General features: G+C 44.5%; 1 protein-coding gene across 4 annotated transcripts in view; it reads left to right on the top strand.

The window, feature by feature from the left end:
• Positions 1 to 1,547: 1,547 nt before the first annotated feature.
• The window catches only part of LOC110508438 (receptor-type tyrosine-protein phosphatase S), a 96,327-nt gene continuing 75,730 nt past the window's right edge, over positions 1,548 to 22,144 (top strand). For 3 of the 4 annotated variants that reach the window (XM_036965959.1, XM_036965958.1, XM_036965957.1), the window contains exons 1-2: positions 1,549 to 1,855; positions 15,537 to 15,620. The gene's annotated coding sequence lies outside the window, so the exon portion shown is untranslated. Of the gene's footprint in view, positions 1,856 to 15,536; positions 15,621 to 22,144 lie in introns of all 4 variants that reach the window. The other variant, XM_036965956.1, reaches the window with a different exon arrangement.

Raw genomic sequence — 22,144 nt, 5'->3', positions numbered from 1 at the left:
CAATATGGAAAGCTGAAGTAACTACAGTGGTACTTCTCTTTTCACCCACAAGGTGTCAGCAGTAACAAAGGAAATACAGCTTAGCCTCCTTTGTTCGAGAACAGCTCAGATGGTCATATTCAGTCATGCTAGACAAGAGACCTGGTCCAAAAACCAACCCGGTACCACCTGCCCTAGCCCCTACCATCTTCACTAGCCCCCAAGCTTGCTGTGTTAGCAGACCTGAAGGAACTGGATAGATAGCAATATGGCATTGAAGGGCTCCCCTAAACCCCTCTTCATCTAATTACCTTCTGTCCCTGACATTAAGGAGACTACATGGATAAATGATGGTTAGGTGAAGAGATAAACACATATAAAGAATTGGTCTTGTGAAAGCAGATTATGCCTAGATGATGGAGAAAAGACAATGTGTGTTTTAGTTGGGTTGATTCTGTGTCAGGGCATACAGGTTTGAATATGTGTGTGTGCTCCGCATCTCACTCATATCATGAATTGAAAGGTTGTGTGCGTGTTTGTATGCGTGTAAACAGCTAAAGTCGGGAAAGGTTTGCGCTCCCTCTAGTGGATATATCTACATAAACAAGCCTGGTATCGTATAATCTGTCGGGAAGGAATGGGATGCGTGGGCTAACGAGCAGCAGTCAATTCCGGTGTTTGGGTTTTTCGTCTCTGGTTATTTGGACAAATCACAATTTCGCAGGTGTTAGCGTCTCTCGAATTTCGGAAGAGGAGGGGACATTCAGCCCATAATTTGCAAAGATAGAGAGGGTGGATCTCCTCGTTCCGGTTCCAGTTCCGCATCTCTTGATCCCCTTTCTCAACAAGTATGGACCCAGAACTTAATCGAGCAGCTGACCAATTACACGAGACTTTATTTCTGGGTTAACGAGATTCGCCTCCCTCACGAGCTTCAACATCCACCTGGTTCTCTGCATCTCCTCCGGCCCAGTGTCAAGACAAGACAACACTTATTCTCTCTTTTTTTATGAAGGCAATATGTTTATAGGTTTGAGTGTTATATATTTGACTCTGAATGTTCGATTCTATAAAAACACTTAGGCTACTTCTATACATATTTTCATAGTTCAAAAGGACCTACTTTTGCAACAAAAAAAAGAAACGAGCTGCGGATGATTTGCAGTGGAGAGGTGAGTTGTTCTAATGAGACAGTTTAAATGCTACTCCAGTGAATGTAACCCTAATGATTCTTAAATTCAAGTTCTGAATATTATCCCTTGTTCTTATTGTTCTATAACCTCATCTAGTCCATCGTGACACGTAAGAGCTCACTCTAGCATACGAGTTACAGTAGACAGGCTACCTAAGCACCAGCACCATCTTTTCAGCACCAGTCAGCGGTCCACTGAGATGACAAAAAACGGTTTGGGTGATGAGGGGGATGCGGTTGCTATTGGAGATCTTGACTCCATCACGTCATGATGGGAGGGAGGGGGAGCTCATCCGTGTGTGAGAGAGCGAACAGGAGAGAGAGGGGGGGGGGGGGGGGGGGGGGGGGGGGTATAGAGAGGGAGGGAGGAAGGGCATTGAGGAGGAAGACAGTGAGTATCAATTGACAACCAGCAGTGTCTAAAGGCGCTCGACCGGAGATGGTCCCCCCAAACACGGGCGCAGAATAGTGGTCGTGCAAGGCTTCTGAGGAGGCGAGAGGACAGCCGAGGACGCCGGCGATGCATGCGTTCACTTCCGAAAAATCTAACCTTTCAGAGGATCTCTTCTGTCAAATGGGATTATTATTTCTGTCGGGGGTTAAAGGGAAGCTGCCAGCTGCAAGTCCATGCACATTAATTTATCCGATCAAAAACAAGACGGAGCACTCACTTTCTCCATAAAGGTAAAAATGAAATCGATTAAAAATAGGTTGTTTTGCCATATGCACGAGGGATTCATTTCCTTTATTTATTATTAAACACCGCGCCCTGATCGGTGTAGCTCGGTAGGCAGTTTGGCTGTCGTGTGCTCGGCTGCTGTTTACCGACTCGATTTTAAAACATATGGGTCAATTTGGATAATTTCTCCTTCAAACAATAATGCTATGTTTTGTGTTGTTTTGGGTTACTTTAGACTTTGCATGCAACTGTTGAGCTTGGGTTTTCTGGTTGAGAATAATATAATTTGCAGGTTGTCGACGGCGGTACCAAGCATTCTTGCAACCCAGCTTCTCTCCTGCGCCTCATTGTTCACCGGAGAGGCTTTCTAAGGGACCCCTCGCTGGTTGGCGATATGTCGCCCCTTTGTTCCTCATCAGTTTGTTTTGACACCAGCCGGTGCTTTCGGCACGTCTGTCATCGTACTTATTCTTCATTTATTCTTAATAACCAATCGCGCCTATATTATGCTAGTTTTTTTTGTTTCCTTTATAGGCATATATCGAGCGTCAATTCACCCAATTGCCATAAATCGGGCGATGACATGACACCAGGTGGCGGGGCGGATAGTCTATTTAGATTACTCCACAGACTATTGGGTCGCTTCGCCTATTAGGCACCTGCTTTTCCCATTAGCATTGTTGGAAAAAAAAACATTTTTTTTAACACACGTTAATATGATGTGTTGACCCATTTAAAAAATCCTATAAGGCCAGAAAAATGCGACCACACTTTCAGGAAGCGTCTATGCTTCTGAAATATAATGCTGGCATCGATTTACCTTGACACATTTTCGCAGGCTGTGCTTGCATTGACAAAATAAAAAGCGCACCTTGAATACTTAAACTAGCCACCATGCTTCTCTTGGTGTTTTAATTCCTTGCAGACAATGCAACCACCAGGCCTTCAGGCAGCAGTTTGGATAGATCCTATCATATCAAATCCAAGTTTAGGCTTAATTGTCCCCCCCTTCCTTTCTCTTTAAACAGATGGTCTCTTCATCCCTTGAGGGGCATCATATGTAGGCTGGTGTTCATTCCAACCACTTTCCACGTCTCTAATTGGTTCAAATTCACACCCATGCACCCATTCATATTCTGAATTAGATTAGAATTTTTAAACTGATAGATGTTTACTAAATATTTACATCTGGCAAATGAGACACTATGACCAGCTATATTTAGGCGTTTTTTTTCTCCATTTCCCTGTAAAGAGATGAAGATATCATCAACCGCACAAAGTGAACCTACTCAGTAATACAGAGAAGTGTTTTTACAGTTACACTGAGATTACATGTTACAACTCTGTGTACTGCACTTCTAGTAGGAGCTTTCTCCCATGAACCATCTCTCTCCCAGATTGGTTTTTGTTGACTTTTTTTTATGGGTAGACAGATACAGCTGGTGAAACCGAAACCAATGCCTCTGGGTAGGCCTAGGTCTTAGATTGGTTCTGAAGAACGTGGACCTGGTTCTCAGTAGTCTTCAGTATAAAATATGAACCAATCCTGTGCAAGAAACCTGAGAAGCAACACGCTACATACCAAACAGATAGGATTGGATTTGCAGTAATCCATTTCCAATTTGAGTTTTCTCTCCATCACTTGCCTTCAATCTCTTTCACGTCATCAGCTCCATCAGACACGCATCAAAATCATGTCAACATTGAAGTGATGAGTGAGCCCTGTGGAAAGTTGGATTTCAGGTCAGAATGCACTTCCTGCTGCTGTGTCTCCCCAGGTCCTGGCCGGGAAGCATTGATTTACAACAGCTGATCACACGCTTCTATTTCTATTTTTCCTCCTCATGTTGTGTCTTTAAATCCTGTGGGCTGCTGCTGGTTAGTCAGAGGCCCATGTTCCTGGTTATCTGCAACCCCAGGACTTGTGCATGTCAGGGGCACCAGCGTGAGGGTGTGTGAGTCAAAAGACTACAATAAGATGTTACTTGTCTGTTGAACAGTTTATCCACAGTACCATCCAGACTCAGAGGAATCTTTTGTTGCATCTTTCAATATTGTAGCCATCATGCTCTTGGCATATTACACTACCATTCAAAAGTTTGGGGTCACTTAGAAATGTCCTTGTTTTTTGAAAGAAAAGCAACAAATTTTGGTCCATTAAAATAACATCAAATTGATCAGAAATACAGTGTAGACATTGGTAATGTTGTAAATGACTATTGTAGCTGGAAACGGCATATTTTTAATGGACTGGCAGCTTCATTAAATAGTACCCGCAAAACACCAGTCTCAATGTCAACAGTGAAGAGGGGACTCCGGGATGCTGGCCTTTCTAGGCAGAGTTCCTCTGTCCAGTGTTTGTGTTCTTTTGCCCATCTTAATCCTTTCTTTTTATTGGCCAGTCTGAGATATGGCTTTTTCTTCATAACTCTGCCTAGAAGGCCACATCCCAGAGTCACCTCTTCACTGTTGATGTTGAGACTTGTGTTTTGCGGATACTATTTAATAAAGCTGCCAGTTGAGGACTTGTGAGGTGTCTGTTTGTCAAACTAGACACTCTAATGTACTTGTCCGTTTGCTCAGTTGTGCACCGGGGCCTCCCACTCCTATTTCTATTCTGGTTAGAGACAGTTTGCGCTGTTCTGTGAAGGGAGTAGTGCACAGCGTTGTACGAGATCTTCCGTTTCTTGGCAATTTCTCGCATGGAATAGCCTTCATTTCTCAGAACAAGAATAGACTGACGAGTTTCAGAAGAAAGGTCTTTGTTACTGGCCATTTTGAGCCTGCAAACGAACCCGCAAATGCTGATTCTCCGGATACTCAACTAGTCTAAAAAAGACAGTTTTATTGCCTCTTTAATCATAACAACAGTTTTTAGCTGTGCTAACATAATTGCAAAATGGTTTTCTAATGATCAATTAGCCTTTTAAAATTATAAACTTGGATTAGCTAACACAACGTGCCATTGGAACACAGGAGTGATGGTTGCTGATAATGGGCCTCTGTACGGCCAATGTAGATATTCCATTAAAAATCTGCCATTTCCAACTACAATAGTCATTTACAACATTAACAATGTCTTATCTGTATTTATGATTAATTTGATGTTATTTTGATGGACAACAAAAATGGCTTTTCTTTCAAAAACAGGGACATTTCTAAGTGACCCCAAACTTTTGAACGGTAGTGTATATCACAAGACCACTGCCATGTGGGTTAACCCAACGACACTGTAGTCAGTTCTCCTGTACATGGAGCAAATAGTTTGCAGGTTTGTTTCCAGTCAGATCCAGTGACCAGAATCTTAGACCTAGTTTATATGCTCAGGACCTCTGTACTTCATCCAAAAATGGGGTTTATAAGCACACCATAAAATACTTTTTGTTTTTGTTTTTACACAGCTCTACAGGACCTCCTTGGTAGATTAGAAGACAGGAGAGGAGAACAGGGGAGAGAATGAGTAGAGGAGTGTGGGGGTCTGGAGTGTACTGTGGATGAGTGAAAGCTGTGAGATGGGTTGTGACTTGATTGATGCCCTTCACCAGATGAATCAGAGATTGTGATGTGTCAGCACAGATTAATAATGCACACTGCTTCAATATACCTCTCCTTTACCTCTCTATCCCACTTCTCTCTCTTTTATCTACCTTTCTCTCTCTGTTTTTTCCCTCTTTTTTTTCTCCTCTCCACCCTGTCCTTTCATGTTCTTTCATTCGTGTTTTTCTCCTGTCTTCTCTCCTCTCCTGTTATTTCTCTCTCTCTTCTTTCTATCACTTCCACCTCCTCTCTCCTTTTTTTTCTCCTCCCTCCCCCTCTCTTCTTCCTCTCTCCCCTTTCTCCCTCTCCTCCCCTTTCTACTATCTCTCCTCCCTCCCCCTCTTCTCCCTCTCCTCCCCTTTCTCCCTCTCCTCCCCTTTCTACTATCTCTCCTCCCTCCCTCTCTTCTCCCTCTCCTCCCCTTTCTCCCTCTCCTCCCCTTTCTACTATCTCTCCTCTTTCCCTATCCACTGTTACATTAGGATTTTTTTTTCTTCATTTTGCAATATTCTTCCTATCAGATCTTTACTCTAGCTCTGTTGAAGAGGCAATGTATATGTTAATGTGTTGATTTGCAAGCCACTGTGAAACGCTCTAACGTGGAAGTAGCGAAGTGGTCGCACTGAGGTGCTGTTGCTGCTGTGTCACCGACTGACACAAGTTATAAAGGGCAGGGAGATTGAGTGACAAGATGGCTGACGTGATAGAAACTTGCAGGCTGTCTCATCAGACGTGGAATGGAGGCTGTGGTTGGCAAAGAATATTGGAGAACGTTCTAAAGAATGCGGATGAATTTGCCTGTTGTTTTGGGCAAGGAAAGTGTTGGGAAAGAGAATTAAGCTTCTTTGGTTTTTGGGCTGTAGAACAAGGCTATTTCCGTTGTACAAAGAAAAGAAAATCCTCTTTCTGATTGAGAATCCCTTTTTGGCTCAAGAGTAAGGCTAGTAAACTCATTAATGTCTCCTGGATGGCTGCCGAGACCTAGAAGAAAAGAGAAAATTAATCAGTATCCAGACAGTAATGACTTGTTTTGATGAAATCTGTCCATGTTAATGCTTTGACCTCAACTGTATCACTATCAGCTATGGATTATGGCTACTGCTGTCTACACTGGTCTGTCTGTACATGATTATTTCATATCCCTATCTGTGTGGGCTGGGCAGATTTCAAAGGTTATGACTCTATTTGCATAACATCACCTCTCACGACTACAGGTCAGAGGGATGGAGACGATTTGGGTCCTGCAAGAGTGGTGGGGGAGTATATATAATTGTCATTTTTTTGGGCCAGATATTGCGATTATGAATTGATATTTTCAAACACGGGAGAAAACGTGGTAATTCCATCAGGGTAGAGAACATCACTTCTAAAATGAGATCTTAAGAATGAATAAAAAACTGTGCTAACTGAATACAAAACCAAATGAAACAAATCTTTTCCAACATTGATATAGGCTACAATGATATAGGCTACAATAATAGGCTTATTACAACTACATATTAATAAACATATATTTTTTTTACATAACCATCAAAATATAGTATGCTATAAGCACTTATTAATTAGTTAATGAATAACATTGAGTTCCTATTTCCTATTTTACCATTATGAGTTCTTAAATAACCTAAGTTAAATATTTATTCAGGCAGCCATAAGAAACAGATGGAATAGGAAGCTTATGATTGTGTAATTATGTATACACTCACCAACAAGTTTATTAGGTACACCCATCTACTACTGGGTTTGACCCCCCTTTACCTCCAGAACAGCCTGAATTCTCGGGGGCTAGGATTCTACAAGTCGGTAAACGTTCCACGGGGATGTTGGACCATGCTGATGGGATGGCATCATGCAGTTGCTGCAGATTTGACGGTGGTACACCACCGCCACCAGCCTGTACCGTTGACACCAGGCAGGATCGGTCCATGGACTCATGCTTCTTACGCCAAATCTGGCATCAGTAGGATGCAACAGGAACCGGGATTCGTCGGACCAGGCAACGCTTTTCCACTCCTTAATTGTCCAGTGTTGGTGATCGCGTGCCCACTGGAGCCCCTTCTTCTTGATTTTAGCTGTTAGGAGTGGAACCCATTGTGGTTGTCTGCAGTAATAACCCATCCGGGACAAGGACCAACGTTGTTTGAGTTCCCGAGATGCCATTCTTCACAACACTGTTGTACTGCGTCATTATTTTTTCTGTTTGTCGCCCCCCCCCCCCCCCCCCCCCCCCCCCTTGTTAGCTTGCACGATTCTTGCCATTCTCCTTCGACCTCTCTCATCAACAAACTGTTTTCGCCCACGGGACTGAGACTGGATTCGATTTTTGTTTGTCGCACCGCTCTTGAGAAACCCTAGACACTGTCGTGCCCAGGAGGGCGGACGTTTCTGAGATACTGGATCCGGCGTGCTTGGCACCGGCGATCATACCACGCTCAAAGTCGCTTAGGTCAAAGTAATTGAATACCTTGATGTCTGCCTGCCTGCTTCATGTATGTGATTCACTGTACGTCGGTGCACTCTATTTTTGTGAACCATTTTAGTCTATCATCAAAAGACAGTATGATAACCATTATTCAGTCTGATGGTAGTTGGTATGCACCAGGCTGGCTGAGATGTCTGGCCGTTGTGAGGACGGGGGTGATTTGTCAGTCTGTTATCTTTGGCAGCTCTTTAATTTGTCACAGACACACACACACACTTGCCCACAAGTGCATACGGGCACGCACACACTGCACACACACAGCCGCAAGGACACACACACATTAACAACAGAGAGCACGGACATGCACGCAACCCACACTTGCGCGGCTGCAACAACACACACTCATGCACACACACACACACACACACACACACACAAACACTCTCTCAGTCTCCCTCCCACTGACAGACAGGACAGAACCATCTTTGCGCAATGTCTGTTTTTCTACGTCATTACTTTGGCTTTCAATTCGATTCACATCTTTTCTGTCCCTCAAGGCAAAACTCATTGTGGCGTCACAAATCTCTCATCTCCATCAGGAACCAATAGAATGAATGGCTCGCTATTAGTAGAATTGCTCAAGATGGGTGCATGACACAGGAGGTTGGTGGCACCTTAATTGGGGAGAACGGGCTCGTGGGCATGGCTGGAGCGAAATGAGTGGAATGGTGTCAAATACATCAAACACATGGTATCTAAATATAATCATACACTTTAGTGCACCTCTAATGAGTATTTACGTTTGTTTTTTTTTTTTTTCCCCTGCAGTTACAATGATGTTAGCCTGGGTGCCAGTCTGCTCCTGCTCTCATGTTTGCCTTGACAATGACAGCAATGGAGTTGGCAAGTGCACAAACAGATCTGGGACCAGGCGACAATGACATCAGGGTGGTTCTTAATTTATGCGAGACCATGTAGCCAGCAGCGCCAGGGATAATTAGATCTCAGAGGAGAGGACAGGGATCATGTGACCAGGCCTAGCCAGGTGTCGCCATGACAGTCTATATCGCCATGACAGTGTGTGTACTCAGGAGGGACGGAGCTGGGTAAACATACAAATGTTATACCAAGGAATTAATACACAGAATATCGATGACAGTGGTTTTACAATTAGAATAATCTAAATCTAGCCTGCATGATCTGGACAGCAGAGGCCAAAAGCACTACTGAATAAAGTTGGCGGGGGGGGGGGGGGGGGGGGGGGGCTGTCTGAACCGACGTCATCGGCACCCGGGGAGCAGTTGTTGATGTTGGGGGTTAACTATGTTGCTCAAGGGCAGAACGGCAGATTTTTCAACATTGGAGGCTCGGGGATTCGAACCAGTGACTTCTTTTCGGTTATTGCAGTGCCTATCTGATAAATAGTCCTCATCTTCCTGAAAAGCTTGATGTGTCTTAATAATGACATGGAAGTGAGTGAAGATGATCAAGGCCGTCTCTGTTGTCAGGGAGCTTCTATTGTTCTTTCTTCCATCTCTTCTCCCCTCCTCCAGAAGCTACTTCACTAATTGGCTGCTGTTGCTCCCGTCAGAAGCATCTCAGGTTTCACTATGTGGCTCGCTTGATGGGTTTTTAATCGTTCATTTGCTCAGGAATGAGGGGAGGCCTGCTTCACAAATGGCACCCTATTCCCTATATAATGCACTACTTCTGACATTGTGACAAGGGCCCATAGAGCTTTGGCCAACAGTAGTGCACTACATAGGCAATAGGGTGCCATTTGGGATGTAGACGAGAGCTCTGAGGAGTATGGCGGCCGCTCAGCTCAGCCTGGACATCTCATTAACTCCCCTGAGAGACACGACAGACAGGCAGAACAGAACAGGACTGACTGAGCCTCTACTGTAAAACTAAAATGGAGGGCGCGGGTGGGAGGGAGGCAGTGGTAGAGAGAGGGACAGAGACAGAGAGAGACAGGGCCCGGCGCCATCTTGGTTATTAAAAACATGGAGGGAGAGAGAGAGAGAGGGTTCGTCACTAGTTACCACAGCCACAAAGTCATAAACCCTGCCTATTTCAACAATTTATTTTCTTAAAATGTGATTTTAAACCTCACCTTAACCCTAACCTTGATCCCACTGCTAACCTTGTGCCTTGCCCTAACCTTAAATTACATTTGAGTTTTCACTAATTTCTACGACATAGCCATTTTCAGTCTGTGGCTGTGGTAACTGGTGGAAACCAGAGAGAGGGAGGGACGTGTGGGGGGGGGGGGGGGGGGGGGGTGGGGGTGGATTGACAGATGAATACATCTATTTTCACAAAAATACCAGAATATTGCATAAACATGATATTAATATACACCATTTTTCACTAGTCTATCTGATTACTTTTACTCATTGAACCAGTAGGAGTACTGTCAAACAGATCAGCATCCGCATGAACTGCATGTAGCCAGTCCTTATCTAGAATACAGTATGTAGTACATGGACCCAGGTTTCTGGCAGTAGGAATACTGCATAATAAATGATAATCTGCATGAGTTGCATGTAGCTAGATCTGCAGAACATACAGTAGGTACTGTAGCTACTGCACCCAGCTTGTATGGAGGTATCTGGCAGGCTCAGATATGGTAATTGACCCACGAGCTGACAAGGTCTCAGCCATCAGGCTGCTTAATGAGCCAATGAACAGACAGACAGAGTTAGACAGACCAAGGGCCTGTTTTAGTGATAGAGATCGCAGGGATGTGGAGGATGACAGGACTGAAGTGTGTCTCTGGTTGTCGGTAGGGGAGATTTGCCTGTTTCTCTCTGTTAAAGCTGTTTATCCCCCAAGAAAGTGATGTTTAGTCACAGGAATTAGCATAATCTCTCTCTGTCGGTGAGAGTGTGTTTTAGTGTGGGCGTGTGTGTTCGGTTTGTGTGTATGGATACGCCTATGTGTGAATGTGAATGTTGTGATAATGATTATTGTTCATGCACAGCTGTATATGATTAGAAACTTCTCTTTACAATTATGATAACATTTCAGGTCCATTTCTGTTAAGCATGTTGAAAACAGCAATGGTTCCCGAACCTTTTTCCGGTGTGGCCCACCTAAAGCCAATGGGAGTTTTTGGCCACCCACCAAGCCAACAGCAGTGTGTTTATACTGTATGAGCCTCTATATACAGTGGCTTGCGAAAGTATTCACCGCCCTTCAAATTGTTCCTATTTTGTTGGCCTTACAACCTGGAATTAAAATAGACTTTGGGGGGATTTGTATCATTTGATTTACACAACGTGCCTACCACTTTGAAGATGCAAAATATTTTGTTGGGTGTAACAAACAAGAAAACTTGAGCAAGCATAACTATTCACCTCCCCCAAAGCCAATACTTTGTAGAGCCACCTTTTGCAGCAATTACAGCTGCAAGTCTCTTGGGGTATGTCTCTATAAGCTTGGCACATCTAGCCACTGGGATTTTTGCCCATTCTTCAAGGCAAAACTGCTCCAGCTCCCTCAAGTTGGATGGGTTCCGCTGGTGCACAGCAATCTTTAAGTCATACCACAGATTCTCAATTGGATTGAGGTCTGGGCTTTGACTAGGCCATTCCAAGACATTTAAATGTTTCCCCTTAAACCACTCAAGTGTTGCTTTAGCGGTATGCTTAGGGCCATTGTCCTGCAGGAAGGTGAACCGCCGTCCCAAGTTGGATGGTTCAAGTTGGATGGGTTCTCAAATCTCTGGAAGACTGAAACAGGTTCCCCTCAAGAATTTCCCTGTATTTAGCACAATCCATCATTCCTTCAATTCTGACCAGTTTCCCAGGCCCTGTCTATGAAAAACATCCCCACAGCATGATGCTGCCACCACCATGCTTCACTGTGGGGATGAAGAGTGGTGTTGGGTTTGCGCCAGACATAGCGTTTTCCTTGATGGCTAAAAAGCTAGATGTTTGTCTCATCTGACCAGAGTACCTTCTTCCAAATGTTTGGGGAGTCTCCCACATGCCTTTTGGTGAACACGAAACGTGTTTGCTTATTTTCTTCTTTAAACAATGGCTTTTTTTCTGGCCACTCTTCCATAATGCCCAGCTCTGTGGAGTGTACAGCTTAGTGGTCCTATGGACAGATACTCCAACCTCCGCTGTGGAGCTTTGCAGCTCCTTCAGGGTTATCTTTGGTCTCTTTGTTGCCTCTCTGATTAATGCCCTCTTTGGCTGGTCTGTGAGTTTTGGTGGGCGGCCCTCTGTTGGCAGGTTTGTTGTGGTGCCATATTTTTTAATAATGGATTTAATGGTGCTCCGTGGGATGTTCAAAGTTTTGGATATTTTTTTATAACCCAACCCTGATCTGTACTTCTCCACAACTTTTTCCCTTGACCTGTTTGGAGAGCTCCTTGGTCTTCATGGTACCACTTGCTTGATGGTGCCCCTTGCTTAGTGGTGTTGCAGACTCTGGGGCCTTTCAGAACAGGTGTATATATACTGAGATCATGTGACAGATGATGTGACACTTAGATTGCACACAGGTTGACATTATTTAACAATTGATGTGACTTCTGTAGGTAATTTGGTTGCACCAGATCTTATTTAGGGGCTTCGTAGCAAAGGGAATACATATGCACGCACCACTTCTCCGCTTTCTATTTATTTGAAAGAATTTTTTCATTTCACTTCACCAATTTGGACTATTTTGTGTAAGTCCATTACATGAAATCCAAATAAAAAATACTTTTAAATGACAGGTTGTAATGCAACAAAAGAGGAAAAACGCCAAGTGGGATGAATACAATGCAAGGCACTGTAGATATATATATTTATTTTTACCAAGGACTGACTAACCCCGTTGTGAGCCTTGACCTAAAAGGCACCAGCAGCTAACCTCTATCTGGGATCATTTTGAGTGCAATAACTTATCTCATTCATCCTAAAATCTGTACTCCTAACAGCATATCATCTTCCCTCTTCACTGTGATGTTAACAGGTTAAAAGGGGATAATCTGGGATTGACCAAAGCTAGGTTACCATGGTAACAGACATCACAAGGTCACCATCATATTCTGGACCAATCCGTTTGATTGGAAAGTCATATTTATCCAATCCGCATTATATGCTACAGTCTACCATCAGGCCACCACTTCAATTGAACAGCCATATTGTGGTTTTTGCCTATTCTGCATATAAGGCCTGGTTGCGTGTGAATAAATTGTTTCCCTTCCGCTCTTGTAATCCGGCCTATATGTACTTTAATACCATTTGGTGCTAAGTTTTCCTGCCAGTCCATCTGTTAGCTTCATTCTGAGGGCACACACGGTCAATGAGCAGATGTCACTTGTTCTTCTGTGTCCCCTTTTAGCTGAGAAGGCTTACAGTACAGTACAGTACAGTACAGTACAGTACAGTACAGTACACCACTCCTTTGGAGGTATTATGACCAGTGACCACATCGCTGCACTAAGCACTTGACTCCACCACCTATGCAAATCAGGTTAAACCCTTTGGTGGGTTTGTGTGGGATGTTTGGGTCTGATATGGATAAGGTCCCTGGTTTGAGTCCCTCTTTCACGGGGCAATAAGAGGAGGCTTGTACAGGTACTATGAGTATAGCTTGAGAATGCAGCCAAGAGAGTACAGTTTATACCGTTTTTGACAACACGGCTACAGCCACTGCTGAGCTCAGCCTCAGGCAGGGAGGTCTAAAGGCTCCTGTTATGGTTACTTAAGTGGTTGACAGGAAATCGAATTCTGAAATTGGTTGAAGAAAAACGAGGCGTATAGCATACACGCCTGCACGCACACATGCACACACACATGCACGCACACAAAGTTACTCAGGAAGCATAACACACAGTCGTTCTAAGCCCTACAATGCCTATTCCGCCTCACCAAACCCCAGGGAGGGACGATCACTAAATGCAGCATCCACCACAAGCCAAGCTTACGTTCCCTACGGTTGTGGGGGAACTTGTTTTTTTCCCCATATTCATTCTCGGAAGTATGATTTGAGGATCACTCATCCTGGCTCGTAGCTTAACATGAGTAAATGGGGTAATCTCTTGACGGCTTCTGGTTCCGAATGTTTGAGGTTGATAACGTTCCTCGTTCCCAAACATTCCTTCCTGTAGGAACTGGTATTAGTTCGTCTAACGAATATGTTATTGCCAGTGGGAATAGCTAATACTTCGGATTTCTAAATACTGCTATATAACTCAGTGGGAAAAAAACCTTAATATAGACGCTTTGTTCAGGCACCCTGGTCTGTAGCTTCATTGATATGCAGCAAAGTGAACAGTGCTGGTACTAGGAGACTGGCGGTTATGTCATTTTGTCAGAAAGGGCTTGGATGACTTGTGAAGTGGGGATCACAGGAACATAAAGACAGCAGCTCTCCTGCTGAAAACGTAACCGAGCCTGATGCAGCAGCACCCGGGCCTGCCGTAAGTCGTGCCTCATCCTGCGCCACTCTCATCCCTGGCTCCTTCTCTCTCTGTGTGTTTGTGTGTCTGTGTGTTAGGGAGAGAGAAAGGGAATGTTGTGCTTTTGCGTGTGTGTGTGGTGTGGGTGTGTGTGCGTGCCTGCCTGCCTGCTTGCGGGCATGGGTGTGTTAGTGTGTGTGTATGTGTGTTTGTATGTGTGTGTATCCTTACGTGCCTGTGTGTGTGTGTGTGTGTGTGTGTGTGTGTGTGTGTGTGTGTGTGTGTGTGTGTGTGTGTGTGTGTGTGTGTGTGTGTGTGTGTGTGCGTGCATGCATGAATGGCTGTCTCTTTGCCAACAGGGTCTTGGGTCATGTAGATCGTGCTGCTCCAACAGCCTGCTCCACCACCACAGGAGATTCTATAGCCCACAAATACACATTTCCTGTGCTAAAAATGATTTGTATTGTATGGAACTATACATGTGTGTATATTAATAGTTTCACAATATGTGTACTGTATACATACTAAAATATGAAATCTCTAATGAAAGCGAAGCACCTTCCAACAGTGTGTGTGTGTGCATGCGTACTACTGTATGTGTGTGGTTTTGTGTATCCTTATATTCTGTCACTAAACTCAGAAATCTGTTCAACTGTATTGGTCTAAAGAGACTATCCTGTAGCTATTAACTGCTTTAGCTAGCTGTCTCCCAGCTACTGATGGGCTGTAAACCTGCCCAAGGAAACAGATCCTGCCTGTGATCTCAGATCTCACTGGCTGCTTTGTTGTCATGGAGACAGGGCCCGTAGAGGCTGCCTCAGCCCGACTGTGGTGAAAAGCATGCTGGGTAAGAGGGAGGGGGAGGTGATAAAAACAAAACATGTTATCTCACCCACAGTGGAACGGGAAAGGGTTGTTTTCCTCAGTTCAATGTGTTGATGCTTAGAATCATAATAGAGTAATTTCCCTTGATTTGCTCTTTAGATTCCCCACGAGGTATACTCCATGTCTGGCAAACTGAAGATAACTTAACCTTAACTGGGGTGGGTCTCACACAAAGGCTGCATGTGTCTGTCTGTCTGTCTGTGTGTGTGTGTGTGTGTGTGTGTGTGTGTGTGTGTGTGTGTGTGTGTGTGTGTGCGTGCGTGCGTGCGTGTGGGGGAGGTGGTGTCTCTGTGTGTGCATGTGTTCGTGTGTGCGTGCATGCATGCGTGAATGTGTCTGTCTGACTGTCTGTCTGAGGATGCTTTACTGTGTGTCGTTGTGAAGTCACACATACCCGCAGGTCATGTTGACTCATTCCCTCCTTCCTGTGTTGTTGCAGGTCCGCTGGATGGTCACACTGAGGATTCCACAGAGCAGGCCATGATGCCTCAGCCTCAGTCAGGGCTGTAGAAAACACACAGAGGTAAGGACTCACACACATACAGTCATGGCCAAAAGTTTTGAGAATGACACAAATATTAATTTTCACAAAGTCTGCTGCCTCAGTTTGCATGATGGCAATTTGCATATACTCCAGAATGTTATGAAGAGTGATCAGATGAATTGCAATTAATTGCAAAGTCTAAATCCCCCAAAAAACATTTCCACTGGATTTCAGCCCTGCCACAAAAGGACCAGCTGTCATCATGTCAGTGATTCTCTCGTTAACACAGGTGTGAGTGTTGACGAGGACAAGGTTGGAGATCACTCTGTCATGCTGATTCAGTTCGAATAACAGATTGGAAGCTTCAAAAGGAGGGTGGTGCTCGGAATCATTGTTCTTCCTCTGTCAATCATGGCTACCTGCAAGGTAACACGTGCCGTCATCATTGCTTTGCACAAAAAGGGCTTCACAGGCAAGGATATTGCTGCCAGTAAGATTGCACCTAAATCAACCATTTATCAGATCATCAAGAACTTCAAGGAGAGCGGTTCAATTGCTGTGAAGAAGGCTTCAGGGCGCCCAAGAAAGTCCAGCACCGTCTCCTAAAGTTGTTTCAGCTGTGGGATCAGGGCACCACCAGTACAGAGCTTGCTCAGGAATGGCAGCAGGCAGGTGTGAGTGCATCTGCACGCACAGTGAGGCGAAGACTTTTGGAGGATGACCTGGTGTCAAGAAGGGCAGCAAAGAAGCCACTTCTCTCTGGGAAAAACATTAGGGACAGACTGATATTCTGCAAAAGGTACAGGGATTGGACTACTGAGGACTGGGGTAAAGTCATTTTCTCTGATGAATCCCCTTTCTGCTTGTTAGGGGCATCCGGAAAAAAACTTGTCCGGAGAAGACAAGGTGAGTGCTACCATCAGTCCTGTGTCATGCCAACAGTAAAGCATCCTGAGACCATTCATGTGTGGGGTTGATTCTCAACCAAGGCAGTGGGCTCACTCACAATTTTGCCTAAGAACACAGCCATGAATAAAGAATGATGCCAACACATCCTCCGAGAGCAACTTCTCCCAACCATCCAGGAACAGTTTGGTGACGAACAATGCCTTTCCAGCATGATGGAGCACCTTGCCATGAGGCAAAAGTGATAACTAAGTGGCTCGGGGAACAAAACATTGATATTTTGGGTCCATGGCCAGGAAACTCCCGAGACCTTAATCCCATTGAGAACTTTTTTATTTATTTATTTCACCTTTATTTAACCAGGTAGGCTAGTTGAGAACAAGTTCTCATTTACAACTGTGACCTGGCCAAGATAAAGCATAGCAATTCGACACATACAACAACACAGAGTTACACAGGGAATAAACAAAACATACAGTCAATAATACAGTAGAAAAAAGAAAACAAAAAGTCTATATACAGTGAGTGCAAATGAGGTAAGATAAGGGAGTTAAGGCAATAAATAGGCCATGGTGCTGAAGTAATTGCAATATGGCAATTAAACACTGGAATGGTAGATGTGCAGAAGATTAATGTGCAAGTAGAGATACTGGGGTGCAAAGGGGCAAGATAAATAAATAAATACAGTATGGGGATGAGGTAGATAGATGGGCTATGTACAGGTGCAGTGATCTGTGAGCTGCTCTGACAGCTGGTGCTTAAAGCTAGTGAGGGAGATATGAGTCTCCAGCGTCAGTGAATTTTGCAGTTCGTTCCAGTCATTGGCAGCAGAGAACTGGAAGGAGAGGCGACCAAAGGAGGAATTGGCTTTGGGGGTGACCAGTGAGATATACCTGCTGGAGCGCGTGCTATGAGTGGGTGCTGTTATGGTGACCAGTGAGCTGAGATAAGGCGGGGCTTTACCTAGCAGAGACTTGTAGATAACCTGTAGCCAGTGGATTTGGCGACGAGTATGAAGCGAGGGCCAACCAACGAGAGCGTACAGGTCGCTGTGGTGGGTAGTATATGGGGCTTTGGTGACAAAACGGATGGCACTGTGATAGACTGCATCCAATTTGTTGAGTAGAGTGTTGGAGGCCATTTTATAGATGACATCGCCAAAGTCGAGGATCGGTAAGATGGTCAGTTTTACGAGGGTATGTTTGGCAGCATGAGTGAAGGATGCTTTGTAGCGATATATGAAGCCGATTCTAGATTTAATTTTGGATTGGAGATGCTTAATGTGAGTCTGGAAGGAGAGTTTACAGTCTAACCAGATACCTAGGTATTTGTAGTTGTCCACGTATTCTAAGTCAGAGCCGTCCAGAGTAGTGATGCTGGACGGGCGAGCAGGTGCGGGCAGTGATCGATTGAATAGCATGCATTTAGTTTTACTTGCGTTAAAGAGCAGTTGGAGGCCACAGAAGAAGAGTTGTATGGCATCGAAGCTCGTCTGGAGGTTCGTTAACACAGGTTATTTAACACTTGTGGTCAATCCTCAAGAGGCAGGTGGACAAATAAAAACCCACAAATTCTGACAAACTTCAAGCATTGATTATACAAGAATGGGCTGCCATCAGTCAGGATGTGGCCCAGAAGTTAATTGACAGCATGCCAGGGCAGATTGCAGAGGTCTTGAAAAAGAAGGGTCAACACTGCAAGCATTTACTCTTTGCATCAACTTCATGTAATTGTCAATTATGAAATGCTTGTAATTATACTTCAGTATTCCATAGTAACATCTGACAAAAATATCTGAAGACACTGAGGCAGCAGACTTTGTGAAAATGTATATTTGTGTCATTCTCAAAACGTTTGGCCACGACTGTACACATGCAGACACGCATGTGCACAAACACTAATGATGGGGGGAAAAAATCGCTACAATTACATATCGGGATATTATTTTTGACGATATATCATATCGTATTGACAATTTCGCAATATAATTCATGCAATAATTAATGCAATATAACTTTCATTGCTTGTTCTCCTGTTTATTTTCAAATTGGGAGGCCATTTCTTTTCAAAGTTTTTTTTCCCGTGACTGATCAAAACTTGTTTTCTCACGGCTTTGTCTCGTCCCTCTGCAGTAGACAGACTGTATATACTGAACAGAAATATGAACACAGCATGCAATAATTTAAGCGATTTTACTGAGTTACAGTTCATATAAGGAAATAAGTACATTTTAATTAATTAATTAGGCCCTAATCTATGGATTTCACATGACTGGGCAGGGGCCCACCCACTTGGGAGCCAGGCCCACCCACTGTCCAGGCCCAGCCAATCAAAATGAGTTTTCCCTCACCAAAGGGCTTTATTACAGACAGAAATAGTCCTCAGTTTCTGGGTGACTGGTGACTGGTCTCAGACGATCCTGCAGGTGAAGAAGCCGGATGTGGAGGTGCAGTGGTTGTGAGGCCGGTTGGACACACTGCCAAAACGACGTTGGAGGTTAAATTCCTTGACTTTTTTCACCTTTTATTATGTTACAGCCTTATTCTAAAATTGATTAACTATTTGTTCCCTCATCAATCTACACACAATACCCCTTAATGAAAAAGCAAAAACAGGTTTTTAGAATATTTTGCTAATTTATGTTAAAAAAAACTGAAATATTACATTTACATAAGTATTCAGACCCTTTACTCAGTACTTTGTTGAAGCACCTTTGGTAGCCTCAAGTCTTCTTGGGTATGACGCTACAAGCTTGGCACACCTGTATTTGGGCAGTTTCTCCCATTCTTCTCTGCAGATCCTCTCAAGCTCTGTCAGGTTGAATGGGGAGCATTGCTGCACAGCTATTTTCATGAGTCTCCAGATATGTTCGATCGGATTCATTTCCGGACTCTGGCTGGGCCACTCAAGGACATTCAGAGACTTGTCCCGAAGCCACTTCTGCATTGTCTTGGCTGTGTGCTTAGGGTCGTTGTCCTGTTGGAAGGTGAACATTTGTCCCAGTCTGAGGTCCTGAGAGCTCTGGAGCAAGGATTCATCAAGGATCTCTCTGTACTTTGCTCCGTTCATCTTTGCCTCGATCCTGACTAGTCTCCCAGTCCCTAACTCTGAAAACCATCCCCACAGCATGATTCTGCCACCACCATGCTTCACCGTAGGGATGGTGCTCCAGATGGGACTTTTGGCATTCACGCCAAAGAGTTCAATCTTGAATTCATCAGACCAGAGAATCTTGTTTCTCATGGTCTGAGAGTCTTTAGGTGCCTTTTGGCAAACTCGAAGCGGGCTGTCATGTGCCTTTTACTCAGGAGTGGCTTCCATCTGGCCACTCTACCATAAACGCCTGATTGGTGTAGTGCTGCAGTGATGGTTGTCCCATCTCCACAGAGGAACTATAGAGCTCTGTCACAGTGACCATCTGGTGCTTGGTCACCTCCCTGACCAAGACCGTTCTGTCCCGATTGCTCAGTTTGGCCGGGCTGCAAGCTCTAGGAAGAGTCTTGGTGGTTCCAAGCTTCTTCCATTTAAGAAATATAGAGGCCACTGTGTTCTTGGGGACCTTCAATGCTGCAGACATGCTTTGGTATCCTTCCTCAGATCTACAGACATTTCCTTCGACCTCGTGGCTTGGTTTTTGACATGCACTTTCAACTGTGGGACCTGATATAGACAGGTGTGTGCCTTTCCAAATACTGTCCAATCAATTGAATTTAACACAGGTGGACATCTCAAGGACGATCCATGGAAACGGGATGCATCTGAGCTGAATTTCGAGTCTCATAGCGAAGGGTCTGAATACTTAGGTATTTATGTTTTTTATTTTGAATTACTTTTGTAAATGTTCTAAAAACCTTTTTTCGCTTTGTCGTTATGGAGTATTGTGTGTAAATTGCTGAGTTTTTAAAATGTATTTAATCCATTTTACAATAAGGCTGTAATGTTACAAAATGCGGGAAAAGGGAAGGGGTCTGAATACTTTCCGAAGGCACTGTATATGGCCCTGCTCCAAACACCCTGTAGATGTGATGTATGCTATAGTATATGCTCTCTGTAGGTACAGTACAGTAAGGGACGTGTGCCAAGGCTGAACATAAGAACCCAGAGGCAAATCTGACATTGTTTCCCAGCCAACAGGGTCAATGCAGGGGTAGTAGAGATGAGATTAGTTTTACGGCTTTAACAACTGTTACGACCGCTCCTGGCAAGGCCTGCAGTACAGTATGTAGATGGGACTGTTTTCTCCATTCCCAGACTCACAGTAAGCCCGTTTGTTTAACTGTGTTTATGGACCACAGCCGGGCAGCTGGTGCAGCTGGGGAACAGGTCATGTGGGGGAAGGAGAAGGATCAAAGGTTTTGATAGCAGGTTAAATATAAGAGGGAGGGCGAGACGGGGGAGACAGGGAGGTGGAGGGGGGTGAGACAGGGTGGGAGGGGTGAGACAGGAGAGCCTTGTGGGGAAATGAGGGATCACAGGTTCACGTAGATGTCCAGTTAAATACAATAGAAGGAGATGGGGAGGAAGAGACAGGGAAGGCGGAGCCGGGGAGAACAAGATGGGGTGACGGGTAGAGACGGTGGGGGGGATGAGACAGGTGATGGGTTGGACAGGTAAGGGGGATATAGAAGTAGACAGGTGTGAGATGAGGGATTGAGATGAGAGAAGGGTAGACCAGAACAGGGGCTTGATTCGAGTGACAGACCACTCAAGATTGAATTAGATCAGGATCAAGTCGCCATAGTGGGAAAGAGCGATTTCCAAAAAGGAAATTTATCCCATTGACTTTCTTCAACCCTTTTACAATGTTACCCTACTGAGTCAGCCCAGTTCAACAGGACCCACATGCTTCTTATCATCCATTGCATCATGCTGATGATGCTAGCTAACAAATTGAGTTTCTTTAAGAGGAGACTTCATCGTGGTGGATGGAATGGCACTTGGACGATCTCTGATTAGGTTGTAGCTATTAGGTTATTGAATTGAAAAATAGATCCTGAAAGCTCTTCGATTCCCTATCTGTTAGGAACTTCTCTCCAAGCCTAGATAAGAGAGGGGGGGAAGGAGGGAAGTAGCGCTCCATGAAATATATGTCAGATGGGCAGATATGTTTATAGACCGGTTATATTTAGAGCTCGGCGGGTTAAAGAGCCAGACTCCAATGCCTTTAAGCGTGTCAGATAAGAGCTAGAGAATTCCATATACGTTTTAATATGGAACTCTCGACCGGAAATGGTAGAAAGTCCCTGTATTAGGGAACCACGTTCAACACTTTCACTGGATGTGGGAAACTGTAGATAACTGTGGGAAGTGTAGGATGTGTGTGCACTTGCTTGTCAACATCCTTGTAAACATGTGTGTTCCTCTAATCTGTATGTATCTATATAAGTATGTGCGCACTTTTATCTGTGTCTCTGTGTGTCTTCCATCCGTTCTGAACAGGATGGAACAAAGAAGCCTGTCTCATTTGGTTTCACACCTGCGTTCCCACACGGGGGGGGGGGGGGGGGGGGGGGGGGTGAGGTAGGAATAGAGGTAGAGAAGGAAAGAGGGAGGGATCGATGCGACTGGAGGAGTTATCGACTCCTGGAAGGGGAGCTTCTGCAGAGCTCGGCTGAATATCTCCTCTCCTGTCAGGGATATAAAAAAAAAATCCTCCC

The sequence above is a fragment of the Oncorhynchus mykiss genome, chromosome 28 (genome assembly GCF_013265735.2).
Source record: "Oncorhynchus mykiss isolate Arlee chromosome 28, USDA_OmykA_1.1, whole genome shotgun sequence".
In the NCBI taxonomy this organism is placed as follows: domain Eukaryota; kingdom Metazoa; phylum Chordata; class Actinopteri; order Salmoniformes; family Salmonidae; genus Oncorhynchus; species Oncorhynchus mykiss.
The sequence above is the reverse complement of the archived record's forward strand: the minus strand, read 5'-3'. Positions and strand labels throughout refer to the sequence as shown.